General features: G+C 32.9%; 1 pseudogene; it reads right to left on the bottom strand.

Annotated features, from left to right (window-relative positions):
• Positions 1–5213: 5213 nt before the first annotated feature.
• Positions 5214–14234, bottom strand: LOC149577630 (uncharacterized; annotated as a pseudogene).
• Between the last annotated feature and the right edge of the window lie 3285 nt (positions 14235–17519).

The following is a 17519-nucleotide window of genomic DNA, read 5'->3' as shown; positions in this document are numbered from 1 at the left end:
TAAGGTTCATATGCACTATATTAGAGAGTTGATACCTAAGTAGATCATTTTATTACAATACTATCATATAGTAGAGCAAGTCACCAATATCTTCACCAAACCCCTCACTAAGGTCAAGTATATTCATTTGTGAGATCTCTTGGGGGTGCAAGATGTTGTAGAAAGGGGAGTCCATTGAATTTTCTCTTCTTCTTCTTCTAGGAGGGATTTTTTCCTCCTATGAGGTATTCTTCTCTCTCATCTTCTTTATTGTACTTATCTCTCTTTTTGGAGGAGGGTTTTTCCCATGAGGTTTTCCCTCTTTCTCTTCTTTATGAGAGATTGTATTACATCATTGTATGTAGAGCATTTTTTTTGTACATGGATACCTAACATGGCCTTGTATCCGGGACCCATGATGCATTTATGAGCTTAAGTGCATTCCCCTAAGTTGCACTTAAGGGGGGGGTGTTGGTGTAAATAGATATTTAATCTTTACACTTTATTTAATTTTACTTAGGTTAGTGCATTATTTTATATTTATTTTATGAGACACTTAGGAGTTTGTGCACCATTTTGAGTTGTCATGTTGACGACACGAAATTATGCAACTCTAATTATGCACATGGTGTCTACAACACTAGATTTTGCATCATTTACTGAGTTTTCATGTAGAAAACATAGTTATTTGCACTCCTAATTTAGCACATGTTTGTCTACAACATTGATTTGCGTATCACACCATTGTAGGCTTATATTCTCATCATCGCACTTACTTTTGTGCTTAATGGAGGATAACCCATATCTGGTGGACATGTGCTTGGTTGTATGACTTATTATGATGTTGATTCTGTGGCATTCTAGATGCATCTCAAAGGCCTTTATATATAGGCACTCCTAGTGTACTTGTACATTAAATTGAATACTAAACAATTATTTTGATCATACTCTGGTCTAATTTGTGCTTGTGTTTTGAGTTCCTTGGTCTTGGGTGAATTCTACCTTAAGGAAGATTCTTACAAATAGAAATATACACCATTTCATCTTCTTCATCACTATCAGACTTTTTAGCAATATAACAAGATTTATTACCTTTACCTTTGTAGTATTTGTAGCTCTTGAAATATTTCTTACCTTTGAACTTGTTGAATTTTCTATCATCTTTTCTTTCCTTTTTTGGGCACCTTGCATCAATGTGACCAATTTCTTTACAAGATAAACAAATCAATGGAATTTTACCTTTATATTAACCTTTTCCTTTTATTTACCCTCTTGCAATTAGAGTTTCAATGGCTGTAAGGTCATCATCATATTCTTCTTCTTCTTCACTATCAAACTATTTTCCTTTTGATTTTCCTCCCTTTCTACCAAGAGTTAGTTTTCTTCTAAATGTTGATTCTATGTTCTAAGAGCTAAGAAGATAGTTATCAAAATTATCAAGCTCAAAAGCTATTGACCTTCCCACTAGTGCATCTAAAGTTGTATCCTTTTTTGGATCACATCTCATCTCTTGAATAGTTGAAACTCTAATTGCATAAATAGGAAGAAGAGTTCTTAATAACTTGTCGACTACTTTCACATCATCTATTGTTCCTTCTAAAGCTCTAATTGCACTCACACTTGCTTTGATTCTTTCACTGTATTTAGCAATGTTTTCATCTTCTCTCATTTTCATCTAATCAAATTGGCCTCTTAGACTTTCTGCTTTGTCTCTTCTTACATTTTCTTCTCCTCTATAGATCTTTTGTAGCCTGAGAAACAGGATAATTTTTGACTTCATCAAATTCAAAAAAAAACTAGAACAAAATAAATATCAATCATCATTGTGTTGTGGTTCTTCTTATCCACCATTTGATCCAGTCAAAGGATTAGGAGGTGCCACATACTAGTTCTCCATGAATTTTAGGCTTGTATCTCCAATGGTTCCCAAATGCAACTTCATGAGTTCCTGCCATGCTTTGAAGTTATATCTAATCAACTTAGGAATATCTCTTCTATAAGACATTTTGATGTTTAGCTTAGGTCCTTCAAACCCTTTCTACAACCACCAACATATTGTTGGAATTATAAGAGGAATAACTAAGAGGGGAGGGGTGAATCATTTACCACTAAAACAATTCCAAATCCCTTAGATGTCAATACAAATTTCCTTATAACTCACAACTTGGTTAGAACTAGATATTCATTGTAACTCGGTTAACAAAAAAATATTGAGATATTAATGTGTATTGACCTTTAGTAACTTAGTTGTAGAAAGATAAAGCAATAAAAAAATAACATGAACACAAGAGACACCAAGATTTAATGTGGAAACCCAATTTGGGAAAACCACCAATGCAACTATTTACAACTTTTCACTCTCATATAGTAAACCCTATTAGGAACCAACCTCGTTAAAGGTTACAAAACATATTGTTGGGTGTGACCCTATTAAAGGATTTGAATCACCCTATTAGGAGTATCCTTGTAGAGGTCTTTAGACACTTCACTCTAGAAATGCCACCTTGTTAGAGGATTTAGAAAATGATTGTTAAGTCAACTTTGTTAACAGATTTCTTCACTACTAGAATTGTTAGAGAGTAACAATGATTGACATGATTGATGAAGCAACTAGTTTGGAAATTTAGATCACTATTTTGATTTATCCTTTGGATCCTTCCTAATTAGAATACTCTTTGCATCTCCTTGGATGTTGTACCCTTAATTATATATCTTTCTTAATTTGCATCTTATCTTCTTCCTCAACTTCATATTTCAATCCACAACTTGACCTTTCATATATATGAAATCCAATGTTGAGTCAGCTTGAATACCCTTACAAATAAACTAATAGCATCCACTAAGTCAGCTTGCATAAATTAAATAATAAACAAAGTTATTCTGCTGCAAGTTGGATGACACTAAAACTGGGTCACTCAATTAACACTAAGTCCCTTTGTAATTGACTTGACTCAGTTTACACTAAACCCCTTTGGTAATCGACCTAACTTAGTTTACATAGGAATCCCTTTGATAACCAACCTATCCTAGTTTACACTTGATCATTGAACTTGGGTTCTTCTAAACTTTTTCTTGACTAATATTGGAGTCTTCTAAGATCAGTTCCAACTAACAATGCTTGCTTAGAATGTAACATTTGTTTAACATCAATGAAAATATACAATTGAATAATCATTATGAACAAATATAAATAATTCAATTCTCAATTCTCATGTAAACTTTAAATGATTTTTCCATTATGGAAAATAAGTACACATGTAACTATCCATTGACTATTGCTTGTTTCCTCTCATCATGTCTTTTACAACAACAAATACACTAAGTTTATACAAGCAATTCAACCAAGCTAACTTGAATATCATAGATTGTTCTAAAAGTATCCCCTACATGTCACCAAATCCATGGATAAGTAGAATGCATTACACATGGTAATGAAATTGAATGCCACAAAAAATGATAGAAAAAATGAAAGAATTGAGACCACCCAACTACTAAAAAACTAGAATTTCCCTACAAATTTAACCTTGAATCATCAACTGTATATACTGGGTGAAATAAAATTGTATTTTTCTAATGTCTATCACCATACTTTGATAGTCATGTGTTCTCTCTTGGTGAAATTTTTGTGTTGCTCCTTGCAAGAACTAGCATGGTAATGAAATAAATCATTATTAACATTTTACTAGAATTGACTAAAAATAGAACAAGTTGTGTATAATGAGTCAAAGAATGAAATTTATGCATAAAAATAAGATAATTTCATTGACTTAATGGAAATAGATTAATAGCCATTTAGGCATCACAACCTGTGTTGTAGTTCCTAGTAGGAACTAAAAAACATTATCAAATTCTATGCAAGCTACAACTTGTCTTTATGGAGATATTTATAATCTATACCAACTAGGGAAGAATTAATTTGTTGAATACAATTAGCTAGCTTCAAATCATTCTAAAAAGAAAATACAAAACTCAAAGGTCTAAGATGGCAAAAGGTATGTTGTTAATATCGCAAAATTGTTAATAAGTTTTTTTTCACTCTTCATAATGGTGGACTATAATAGATTAAGAAATATATGTGATATATGGTACTATTATTTCAATTAATGCCTATATATTTTGGTGGGAAAATGTTATAGCCTTTCTTATGTCTAAGTAGTATTGTTTTTTAAATGACATTCAAAATGCAATAAGTAGGGATAATAATTTAGTTAAACATAGTATCAAGGAGCACAAAGGAGAATGTCTTATTATCAACATAATAATTCAAAATAATAATTTCTTCTTCTAAATAGTGTAGTTTATGTCTTAATATGATTGAATTTCTTATATATCATTTGTAATAATCAATATTATATTTGTGACAAGTCATAATTTTTAGTTCTAAAGTCCCTAGTCTTATATCATTTTTCCATTGCAATTTCTCTTGATTCTTGTTTGAAATATTTATTCATAGCTTGTTTACACTTGTTATATTTTGTCCTATGGTAAAACATTTTATGAAAGATGTGGCAGATATATTCTAAAGTCTATGGTACTTAACATCATATTTTAGCTACAAATCTTAAGTTTGATATCAATAAATAATAAATATGACTTTTGCATATATTATAATATGTCATTTTGTATTGAAGAACTTAACCACTAAAAATATTGAATTGAACATAATACAACCTTTCAAAAGAACATGTTCATAAATACCTTGTAACAATTTGTATTGACTATATAGAAATCCTAGAAACTATTTATATCTATTGAATTACATAGTTTAGATATATTAAAATAACACTTGAACTATATAGGTTAAATATAGGAAGATAAAAGAAGATGAGAGAAATGTAATAAAAGAAAGTACAAACATAGTGTACATTAAATATGATAAAAAAATAAATACAAATATAGAAAACCATTGTCTAAAAACAAGCATAAGACCTTCTCAATCAAGAAGGAATGAAATATTGAATTGAAACATAACATTTCATACTTTTAAAAAAAATCACCTATGCAATCAAAAAAGGGTTGAAACATATCATTCTATACTAGGATGAAATACTGAATTGAAACATAACATTCTATACTTATAAGATTATTTTTAGCAACTGAAAAAAAGGATTGCGGGAGTATACACATTTTGTATCCAATGCACATATAACATTGGCAACCATTCATAAAATGGTGGCACATGCCAATCCACAGATTAACTTTTGTGCAATAGTCTGCAACATCCATGTTCATCTTCATCTTCTATAAGAGCCTTTTGTAAACTGTTTATCCTTTGTTACATGGGAAGATTTGTGGGTCTAATGTCCCTTAACATGTCTACCACTTGTTTCATACTTGGCCTCACATTTGGGTTACTCTCTGTGAATTTCAATGCCACTCTAATGGTTCTCACTATCTCTTCTTCTATGTTTGATTCTATGCATTCATCTCTAAGCTCTTCATTAATCACCACATATAGGGTTTCATTGCATGATTTAATCCAACTAACAATGTCCATTCCCTCTGCAAAACTCAAATCCAATGCCCTTTTCCTTATTATGAATTCCAACAATACCACACCATAGCTGTAAACATCCATCTCCTTTGTCACTTTGGTTGTGTGTACACATTCTGCAACAAAAGAAAATGAATTCCAAACCCAAAAAAATTACATAAAAAATTAACCTAGTATTGATCTTGCCAGGTGCAATGTAGCCAAGAGTGCTCAAAATAGAGAAAGAATCAGCGAGAAGGATCTTTCCATGAGTTGAGAAATCCCAAAATTAGAAATGTGGGGTCCTAGATCTGAATCCAATAGTATATTATCAAGCTTAATATCTTTCTGTATAATCACTGGATTGCAGTTACGGTGAAGGTATGATTAACCATGGGTGGTTCCAATGGAAATCTTGTAATGAATATCCCATCCTATAATTGGAAGTGGACTCATCTCATGCAATACATCATTCAAACTCCCATCGGCCATGAAATCATAGATGATATATCTGTGATCATGCACTTGGCAAAAATCTAACAGTTTAACTAGATTTTTGTGATGGATTCTTCCAGCAATTTGGACCTCCCTTCTCATGTTGGCATCCTCTTTCTTGTTAGGCATGAATTGTACTATCTTCAAGGAAAACTGTTGATTAGAAGGCAACTATACTCTCTAAACAACCCCTATGCCACCTTTCCCTACTATAAATTTCTCCCTTAGATATTTCGTAGCCAACAAACATTAGTATAATTTTGAGGGCAGTTCTATGGAAGCTCTAGATGAGGACTTGGTTTTGGGGAATAAATATCTACATAGATATAAAATAAAAACTATTATCAAACAAGTAAACATAACTGATCCTATTATAATGAGGACTATATAAACTATGCTGAGATGTTTTCTTTCCTTGTGTGAGATAGGGATTTTGCCCTGATAGTTACATAAATTATTACCATTCTCTTCTGCATGCAACCATGGATTTCCATTGAATAAGCTTGAGGATGAATTCCATAACTTCAACCATGACTTGGGTATGCATCCACTAAGATGATTATTAGACATGTTTAATGCAACAAGGGACAATAGACGATTAAATGTAGATGGAATGATGCCAAAGAGATTGTTGGATGACAAATCCAAGTTCATTTGTTTATTTAGATTTCCCAAGGATGTTGGAATAGCTCCACTCAACTAGTTATGACCTAAGTTTAAATATGTGTTTAGATCCTATAGCTATCCAAGTGATGAGGGAATTTCACCTTGGAATTGGTTTTTTTCGAGATTTAGTTCCCTTATCTGTGTCAAGCTAGACAACCAATCAAGAATGCTTCCACCAAGATTGTTTCCTTAAAAAACTAGATTCTCCAATTTCTCTGGCAGCCCTAGCTGCCTTGGTAGAGAACCATTCAATTATTTGAAACTAATGTCAAGAGAATATAAGAGAGATAATTTACAAGATCTTGAGGGACTAGACCAGTCAGTCTATTGGAGGTAAGATTCAGTCATTGTAGCTTTGAAAGTTGTCCAAATTTTTGAGGAATGGTGTGATTCAATTCATTCATTGACAGATTCAAATTGCTTCCATAGGCTTGATGGTATCCTCCCTTGAAACTTATTGCTGCCCTTGTCTAGGTAATAAATAACTGAATTGGAACCAAAAACATTTGAGGGAAGAACACCAATTAGATGGTTGTGACTCAGTATTAATCACTTCAAGCTCTTGTGTTTCCCAATCTCTGGAGGAATGCTCCCTTCCAACTAATTATATCCCATGACTAGAATCTCTAATTGCCTTGAAGAACAAAGAGTTGTAGGTACTGTCCCTATGAACTGGTTAGCCATTAGATCAATTTATGTGAAATTGTTCTTGGCACCTAATCTTGTAAGAATTGGTCCTGAGAGCTGGTTATATTGCAAAAATAGTTGGCTTAACCTTTTGAGATTGTAAATCTTTGAACATATACTTCCTATGAGACTATTGTTGTACATAGACAAAAATTTTAAGCTCTTTGGTTCAAAAAGTTATGGAGGGATGTGACCTTGTAGTGAATTCTTGAATGTGAACAAAATCTACAAATACTTTAGTTGACCTAACTAGGAAGGAATGAAGCCCTCAAGTTTATTACTATGCAACTTCAAGTCTTCCAAAAGACTATAATTCCCAACTTCTTTGGGTATGTTTCCATACAATAAATTTTGGTTCAAATAGAGTTGGGAGAGTTATTGAAATGAACCAAGTGAGGAGGGCATGATTCTTGTGAGCTAATTTTAGGTGGATGATAACATGACTAGGCTTCTACAATTGGCTAATTCCCAAGGTATTCCTCCACTAAAAGAGTTATTAGCCAATTCAAGTTGGATGAGATTTTTGAAGTTACCAAGTGCTTTGGGGATTTAGCCATGAAGCTTATTGTTAGTAAGACATAGGAATTCTAGTTTTGAAATTTGGCTTAGGGTCTCTGGTAATTCTCCAACCAGCTAATTGTTGTACAGATAAAATTTTACTAGATTCCTACAATTGGCAATAGATGAAGGTATCTCTCCTACTAGAGAAATTCCTCCTAACCATAACTTGGCCAGCTAAGTTAGATTCCCAACATCTAACAAGATCTCTCTAGTCAAATTGTTGTCATTCAACTAAATCACTTAGAGAAAGGGAAGCCGAAAAATAGACATGGGAATGGCTTTGCTAAGAAAATTGTCATAGATCAACAAATAACTGAATAAATGAGCCTTTTGAGGCTACCCAGTTCGATAGGGATTTTCCCATGGAAATTATTTTTTGAGAGATATAAAGACTCTAACTATGTACAGTTTCCTAGCTCATGAGGAATGGTACTAGAGAGATTGTTTGAGCCCACATGTAGTTCTTTTAAATTGTGCGAATCATAGACAGCTGAAGAGAGTGTTCCAAAGATTTTCCTTGAGTAAGGTCAAGAGTACTGACCATATGATCTAGATGGCATTTGACTCCATTCCAACTGCTAAAAATGTGAGGAGGTGGATTGAAGTTATTGGGAAGAGAGAGTAGAATAGTTCCATCATCGTTAAGTGCTCTAGTGTAGTGTGCCTCAAATGCTAGAAGATAATTGTGAAGTGTATTACTACAAATGTTAGTGAGCTTGTTTCAAAAATCCTCAGCCATTCTAACTAAAATGCAGGGAGTTTAGGCACACCAAAAATCTCAACATGGTGTAGAAGTTGAACATCACCCAAAAAAATACCCTTTTTAAAAATTTGGCACAACAAAGATCCATTCACATAGAAAGAATAAAAATCTTGACCCCTCCTTGACTATCATAATTAATGTCTAGTCCCCTTTCCCTTTGCACTCTCCAAATTATGGAGTGGATGAAATATTGAAAGAATGGTTTGCACAGAAGTGGAAACATCAAAGAACACTCTCATGTTTGGTCATTTTCTTGGAGAACTTTATGTGATTGCTTTCATCGTATATCCACTGAACTTTAAAGAAACCCATATTTGTTGACCTTTTTAGTTTTCAGCATCTCATGTCTATTTAGATATAATGTCCTAAAATTATTTTCATGAGAGAAGTTGAGGTTTTCATTCTTTAGTACAAAATGAGATGTCTCCTTGGACTTATTCTTTGAATATTGTCAAGAGGGAAGTTGAGATTTAAAGAAAATCTTTAAAGATAACTTCGCAAATCGTTAGTTGTTCTAATTGAAATGCAAATGAAATTGAGGCATATTTAAAAACTTAAAATCTAAATCTGTAAGAGTAGAAACTCTCTCAAAAATGATAATAATTTTCCTTTTAAAATTTTTTCCTTCTTCCTTCCTTCTTTTGCACAACAACCATCCACTCTCATAGAAAGGATATAGAACCTTGAGTCCTAACTCATCTTTGATAGAGGTATGGTATTTTAAAATATCTTATGGAAGAAACTAGGTCCTCCCTTTCTTAGTGTGGTCTCCATTCGAAAGATTATGGTGGAACAGTTGTTATTTGATAAAATTGGAAAAATCCAAGAAGAATTGAGTGTTTCATCATCCACGAGAATACATTTTGACTCCTACCCCATGCGAGGAAGTGTTCACACTAACCATTTGGTTGTAGAGAAGAATTGGCATGTATAATTTTAGAAAATTCCTAATTTGTTGTTTGGGTATGTAAAATCAGAATGGGGATTTGGTATATCCATTTGAGCCCCAAAACAAGAATTGTGTATCCCCTCAAAATACAAAATACCTATTATTTGGAATCCAAGTTTTAAAAGTCATTTTAAATCCTACTTTTCCAAAACGAGGATTCCAAATAAAATGAAATATAATTAGATTTGACATCCAGATGCCCATTTTTGCAACTATTGTTGCCCTCAACGTATGCTCATCGTATTTGATCAACATAATATTCCATGTCAATTTCATGTCTTACTCATGTCTCATTTTCAATACCTTTGAAATGTCTGGTCTAGGTGGATTCCTAATTATGGTTTTGTCTTAAACTATGCTCTTTTTTTCTCAAGTTAGACAAAGGAGAAATTTTGCAATGGTGCAATTCCTTTTCAAATTGGAGTTTGCGGCCACTACCTCTACATAGAGAAAACATAGAAATGAGAAGATTGTTAGACTCACCACCTATGTGATCAAATTTATAAGAGGAGAAATTCTTTTAATATTCTCAAGGCCTACACACACATTAAAAAATTCTTCCATTTTGAGTTATAAAATTTAGTTGACTTTTATGCTCTAAAAGAGAACAATCATGTGATACCATATCTCAAAACTACCCCAAAGTCAAATCTATAGATTGCCATATCTTTTAGCAAATGGTTGATCTCACACCCTTATCCCTTCGTCATTCTTATTAAAAAAAGGTTGTCTTCATCCATGCAAAGAATATGCAACTCCATTAATTTGATATCATCTTCAATAATGCTCTTATCCTTGGTTATTTTGGTGGCATTATTTTATTTTCCTTATTTCCTTTGTCATATTTTCCTTTTCAAAGACATTGATGGTTTGATATTTATGCTCCATGGCCATGATGCCTGAAGCATTTCAATTTCACATCTTACAAATTGGAGATACAAACCTCCTTTTATATTCATCTTTTGAACCACACATTCGTATTTTGAACCAAATAGATTTGGAATAACAAATACTGAATATTAAATCTTTTAGGTTTGAACCAAATAGTCTAAAAATAAATTCTTGAAATCATAATCTAGATTTCAAGTTCAAGAATCCCAAATCCAAGATTTTGAATGCCAATTCTCAAATTACATTCCATCAACCAAACGGGCCCTAAAAATATAGTTGTACTCAATATTCCTCAGAACATTCACATCACTTGCGTCTATTTACAATTTCTATAGTGCATGCTACATTTGACCATATAAGTTGCATGTCAGTCCCGTGGCTATTTAGAAAATTAAATTTTATAATATATAAGGTTTCATAGCCTCTAGTTTAGTTATCAGAGTTTCCTAAATTTAAAAAGTGAGAAAATTATCATATAGTTATCATGTAACACCCCACTCAAGAACCCAAGGGAAATAAACCTAACATGTTACAATATATACTGAATTATTTTTTATTATAATAAGTTTAAGCAACATCAAAGTAACAATAATGTGGATGCAATATATACATACACATCAAGTACACATGTGAAAATAATAAATGTAGTTTCCATTCCTCAAGCATTCCTTCATCTTGAGTCGATTAAAAAGCTTGTATTCATTAGTTTAAGTCTCAAGTACGAAGTCTCATAATTATAAAGAAATAAAAAATACATTATCACATAAGAAAATGCATAAGTACAACTAATAATATGAAAGCACATCTAATGAATAATATCCACTGCGAATGTCATAGGGTATGTAAAAATAGATCCAAGTACATCAATATACAATACACTATCTTGTAGGATCTCAAAACACATGATGCATAGATACATCAAATGAATAGAAGTCTCCAAGATAAGAATAAAATGATAATGGTGTCATTGTATCAACAAGCATTCAATAACTAGTGATGTAAGGGGGACCCAAATCATAAGAAGGCACTATCTCTTGACCACATGGTCACCTAATCAAACTCTCACTCCCACCATGTAGGAGAGATAATGTATGATCCACATATAGATATTCAAATTATAAAATAATCCTAAGCAAGAAATTCTAATAGCCAAAACTACCTCAAGGGTAACACAAGCTACGCAAGAAGAAGAGATAATCAAAATTGGAAGGACATAAATTCCAATAGCAACACCACATACCAAATCAACATTCAAATACCAAGTACAAAATAAATATTAGAACGAAAAATATACAACCACCTCCAAATCAATGGCAAGTGTCACAAGCACAATAACCAATAGATAACAATTGTGGTCAATAAAAGTAAACCACCAATCACTAACCCCAACAATAAAAAAACCACCAATGAATAACTGATTAGTCATTAATAAAAGTCAACTGTCAAAATTAAATTACTTCCAATCAATGAGTAACAACTCACAATAAATAGACCATCAAAAGTAATATTCATCAAGTACACCACTAGAGGCAAATATTAAAAAATCCATGAAGGAGACTTAGGCTACATACTATGGAGTGTCATCGCATGAACCAACTCTAAGGTTACCCTACCAGTCTCTCAGGACCCCAGCCCGCAAGTGACTATATGTAGAACCAGAATACCATCTCGTGAAGATGAGGAAACTAGTCATGCCTCTCAAGGTATCATCTCATTCTCATCATTAGCCTATACAAGCACTCAAGGCAAAGATGAGGAAAAATCTCAAATTTATCTTTTTAATTTATCTCAAGGCATGGGGGAGGAAAGTATTTTAATTACTATGTTATCACTTATTACACAACTTACAATAAGTTACCCTGGAAGCCACTTTGGGTCCCAAGCCCCATTGCAAGCCACTCTCATAGATATGCACTTAAACTACCTTCCTAAAATGTAAAAACCACAATTGTGTCTCATACCACAAAAGTAATATTAATCAAATTTGATTCCTTAATAGGAAACTGAAAAAATAACATTGGTTATCAAAACCCAATTTCTCATAAATGCTCAATAGCATAAAGCTCATAAATTCTTTGAATATCTTTGCATATCTATGTGTTACTCTTATTTCTTGTGTAGATTTGACTTGTTGCAAGCTTAATAGTGTTCAGAAAGACTCATAATAGGAACAACAACCTTTCAAAGATCCTCCCAAACTCATAAATACAAGATTTGAGATTTTTCTGACATTCTAGCATTTCTAAACATTGTTTTAATGCTTTCTAATTATCTTATTATGCATTTTAAGTGTTTTGTAATGCATTTTCATGATCTGATAGTGCACTTACAATATATTTTAGCATATTTACATGTTCATCTAGCTTTCTAAAGTGATATTATAATTCATTTGAACAATAATGTAACACATATGTGTAGTTTTGTAATATATTTGATCAGAATTAACATTTGCCATATTTAAGTTGAAGATCTAATTTTTGGCTACTCACAGGTCTCTTTCAAACCAAGCAAGAACTCCCAAGTCATTGAAGTTGTAAGAAGGGAATGAAGATAGTTAAAAATTTGCCTAGCTTTTTCTAGCATCGGATCAAGTAGGCCTAAAACTCTTGTCAATTAAACTACAATTTTTCAAGGTTCACAATCTAGTTTAACTAAAAAAAATGATTTCTTTTATCTACATGGGACTAGGCCTATGCTCTCAAATATTTGAGTTAATTATAATGTCAAGCCTTCCAAAAGGGTCAATAGGAATCAATTCGGGAATGAAAAAACACATAGATTAAATAAGGGTCTCTTGTCCTCCTAGTTTAAAGGCTCATAATTGAACATCTTTCTTGTTTTGTTTGAGAAATTAAATTAGTAGGGATATGATCTCACTCCTTTTAGGGTGATCAAGCTCCCTGACCTACTTTGAATTTCTATTTCTCATTCTTTTCCATAGGTAGTTTACTCAATCGTAGAAAGATATCTCCCAAAATTTTCCTTAGGAGGTCCAATGAGAGAGAAATCCTTCTAGCTTATATTCCTAATTGAATGCAAGCCAATTGTGTTTAAAACATAGCCTTCCTCTAGTAGTCTTGAAAGAGATTGCGTCAAACCTCCCTCACATTGGTGGGAAGCTCTCTTTTACAAGAGGTAAATTCAAACATAATTGGATAAACACTAAAACCCCTAGTCACCAACCTTAGCAAGCCATTATTAGGAAGCCATTTTTCCTAAATTCTAGGTTTGTGTGTGATTAATTAATTTTCATTTCCCTTTGTTTTAATACATGGTAACAAACTTCATATTACAACACTTTTAAGAAAATTTAGGCACAATAACAAACCAACCCTGAACTAGATGCAAATGCCACAATATACCTTGAAACAACACATTTAAGACCTAAAATAACATGTCTATGCACTCCTATAACATATTTCCAAAGGAAAAAACATATTTGAATAGTAGAACAATGTTATTGCATGAGAAAATAGCATGTTTAATTTTCTAATAGTGCATCTTCATTAAAACTATGCTTCCATGCTGCAAAAGAGTGTTTGGCATAGCATGAAATCATGCATTTGAATAATTAAATAGTATATTTGAACACTTCTATGGTGTATTTGAGAGAATTTTTGAAATAGTGGCTACCTGTACACAAAATATCCATAAACAAAGAGCATATCGAAATACCATTTTCCACCTTCAATACTCTGCAAATCTGAGGAACTTTGAGAATTACCAATATCTTTAAGATCAAGCAACATATTTTCCATAACCTTTGTCATTTAGATGATCCTACCTAGGGATTTTATCTAGAAAACATGATAACTCCAACCTCATACATCAAGTCAAATATGAAAGGACACACACATTCTTTCATCACCTAACTTCATGAAGCTAGATCCTATCACTATTGGTATTACTAGAAACTATTTGAAAGATAGCTTGATACTTCATCATAATTTGGTCTAGAAATATCATCCTTGCAACATGAAAATATAGAAGGATTAATGGGTTTTTATTCACATCTCATGTCACTACACAAAACTAGTGTAAGTGCTAAATAAAAGGAACCAAAATTATTTCCCATATGAGTAAGTGCCAAACTAGAAAAGAAAATTGCAAAATCCATACAATCCTTAAGCATCATTGATCCTATAACACCCATCTATTGCCTATCATCCACCATTGCCAAAGAACCATCCCTGTTCAAACAACACAATCCAAAATTCACTAACAAAATGACTTCATCCCATGTCTAGAGAAAGAATATCCTTGAGTCAAAGATCAAAGACTCTCAACAAAACCCAAAACTTGTTGATACAATGAATAAACTACTAGAATGACACAAAGAATGCTACTTGTTATCATTGGTACAACAAGGTACAAAATTGCCTGCAAATTATGATATATCTAACCTCAAAAGGGATCAAGAAGATTCACCCTTAGAGGTTGTTACCCAAAAACTCCAAGACCTACAAATGGAAATGGAAAAGATGAAACATGGGTAAGTCCAACTAGCCAGATTTAGTCTAGAGAGGATATGTCCTCTCCCATTTGATAGAAGTGTAATCTTGACACCTTTTCCCCAAAATATGAAAATACCAAAATATGGCAAATATTTTAGTACATCTGATCCCCAAGATCATCTTCACCAATTCTATATATTAAGTATGACATTTGTGCACAATACAACCTACCTTTTGTATCTATTATCTAGAAGTTTGGGAGGCTAATCTATGGTGTGGTTCTCAAATCTCCCCTCAAATATCAAATCATTTGATCAACTCACCTTTGTCTTCATTGTAGAATACCCCTATAACATCAAAAGAGAGGTCACCATGATTGACTTTTGTAACATGAAACAACTCCTAGGGGAATCTTTCAAAGTTCTCTTACAAATATGGAGGCATACCTTCATGAAATGCCATCAGGATATCCTAGACAAAGAGAAAATTGAAATATTTATTTATAGCCTCTCCAATCCTATGAAATTTTGGTTGTAACTTCAAGGTCCTAAAGATTTTTAAACCACATTGAAAAATGCAACCAAAGTGTAATAAACCTTGCTAAACAATGATATCATTAAACTATCAAAAGATGCAAAGGTTTCTCGAATAACTCCCCACAACCACACAACTCATCTAATTAGTCAAATGATAAACATAAATTATGGTGGAGAAATAAAAAAAAAATCATGGTAAAAGATGGAATGGAAGAAGAAAATAGTGTTAAACCATAGCCTCACCCCTTCCCAAATCAACAATATCCAAATGTTAGTAACACCAATGTGCTTGGTCATCAAGACATAAAAGGACAAGACCATGCTCATCCATTCCATCTCTAACACACAACTATTCTTCTAGCACACAATATCCCCAACCAACAGGTGGCATATAACCAAGCCCCTCCACAAAAAGTATATAAGTCTATTAAATCACCAAGAGTATACACTTCCATAGGTGAAACATATGAAAGAGCATTTCAAATGCTCTTAGCTAATGAGCTTATTGTGTTACCAAAAGCCAAACCTTATGAACCACAAGTTAAACCTTCATGGTGGAATGAAAAACATTTTTGTGTCTATCATCAAAATAGGGGCCATCTCACCAATAATTACTATTCCCTTAAGGGAGCCATTCAAAAATTGATCGATGATGGGACCATTGAAGTACACAATCTTTGTAATAATGAGGATCATATAGCCTTTAAAAATACCTTCATGAGCCATGAGAAGGGTGAATCTTCCAAAATCAACTAGACCACATCCTCCAATGATAAGGTCAATTATGATAATACAATCAACATGATCTCTGGATTTGATTACATCGTCAATGTTATTGTTGTCAAAGATAAGCACAAGAAACAACCTTTGAATGCCATCACCCAAGGTTAAGCCTCTAAAGTGGATCTATCAAGGGTAACCACCAGTTCAAAACAAGCAACCACAAGCTCTAGCATATCCAAATATACTTTGGTTAATCAACTATTAAAAACCCTTTCACATATCTCCATCTTTGAATTGTTACAAATATCTCTGGAGCATAAAGAGATACTAACCAAAGCCTTAGTGCCAAATGATGTTAATGTCAATAGGGTCCAACATATGGTAAGAAACCTCATTGCACCTCATTTTGTATGCTTCTCATCGCAAGATGACATGTCATTCACTCATCTACATAACTCCCCATTATATATTAAAGCCTTTTTATATAGAAATAGAGTAAAGAGAGCTTTAGTTGATGGCGAGGCCGGTCTAAACATATGCACTTTGAACTTGGTAAAAGTACTACAGTACACAAAAGATGTTATTGATCCTAAGAAAAAAATTATAATTAAGACATATGATGATGAGGAAAGATCCTCTAAAGGCATGGTCATTTTACCAATATGGTTTGGCGCAATCATAAAAGAAACCATCTATCAAGTTTTAGACTTGAACTTAACTTACAAAATCCTATTAGGTAGGTCATGGATCCATGACATGCAAGCATTTCCCTCTATTTATCATCAATGTTTAAAATTTCCATATATGGGTCGAGAGGTAACCATACCCAAGGAACAAAACTATATGCAATATTGCAATTCCTTTGTCCCTCATAATGGGGAAAAAATCACCATCCTGACAAGTAATGTTGGCCAATCTATAGCAGCAAAAACTTCAACCTCCACAAGTCAAGACAAAAACCACTTTTCCACAATGACTAAGGGAAAAGACGAAGTTGATTGTTCTAATTCTTCCATCCCATCACCACCATTACCAAGAGACTCCAAAAAGAAACATTATGAAGAAACGAGTTGTTTAATGAAAGAGTTTGAACAAAAGTACAAATTCCAATGCAAAGGGGTAGGTGAATATTCAATTTCTTTATTTGACACACCACTATCTCTTAAATCTCATGGAAGATAAAATTCAACCACTCTTCCTAGACCTTACAATGAATACTTTGTCAAAGGAAGTGGTATATCTCTAAGCACAACAGAAGAAGAAAATAAGAGGATACAAAAAAATTGACATTTCCCTTCACCTTTTTGGCAAGGGTTATGACTTAATGAAGAAAATGAGTTAC

The sequence above is a fragment of the Cupressus sempervirens genome, chromosome 1, assembly GCF_028749045.1.
Source record: "Cupressus sempervirens isolate cs-2001-9-10 chromosome 1, ASM2874904v1, whole genome shotgun sequence".
NCBI classification, from domain to species: Eukaryota; Viridiplantae; Streptophyta; class Pinopsida; order Cupressales; family Cupressaceae; genus Cupressus; species Cupressus sempervirens.
Note: the sequence above shows the minus strand (reverse complement) of the source record. Positions and strands in the feature narration are given on the sequence as shown.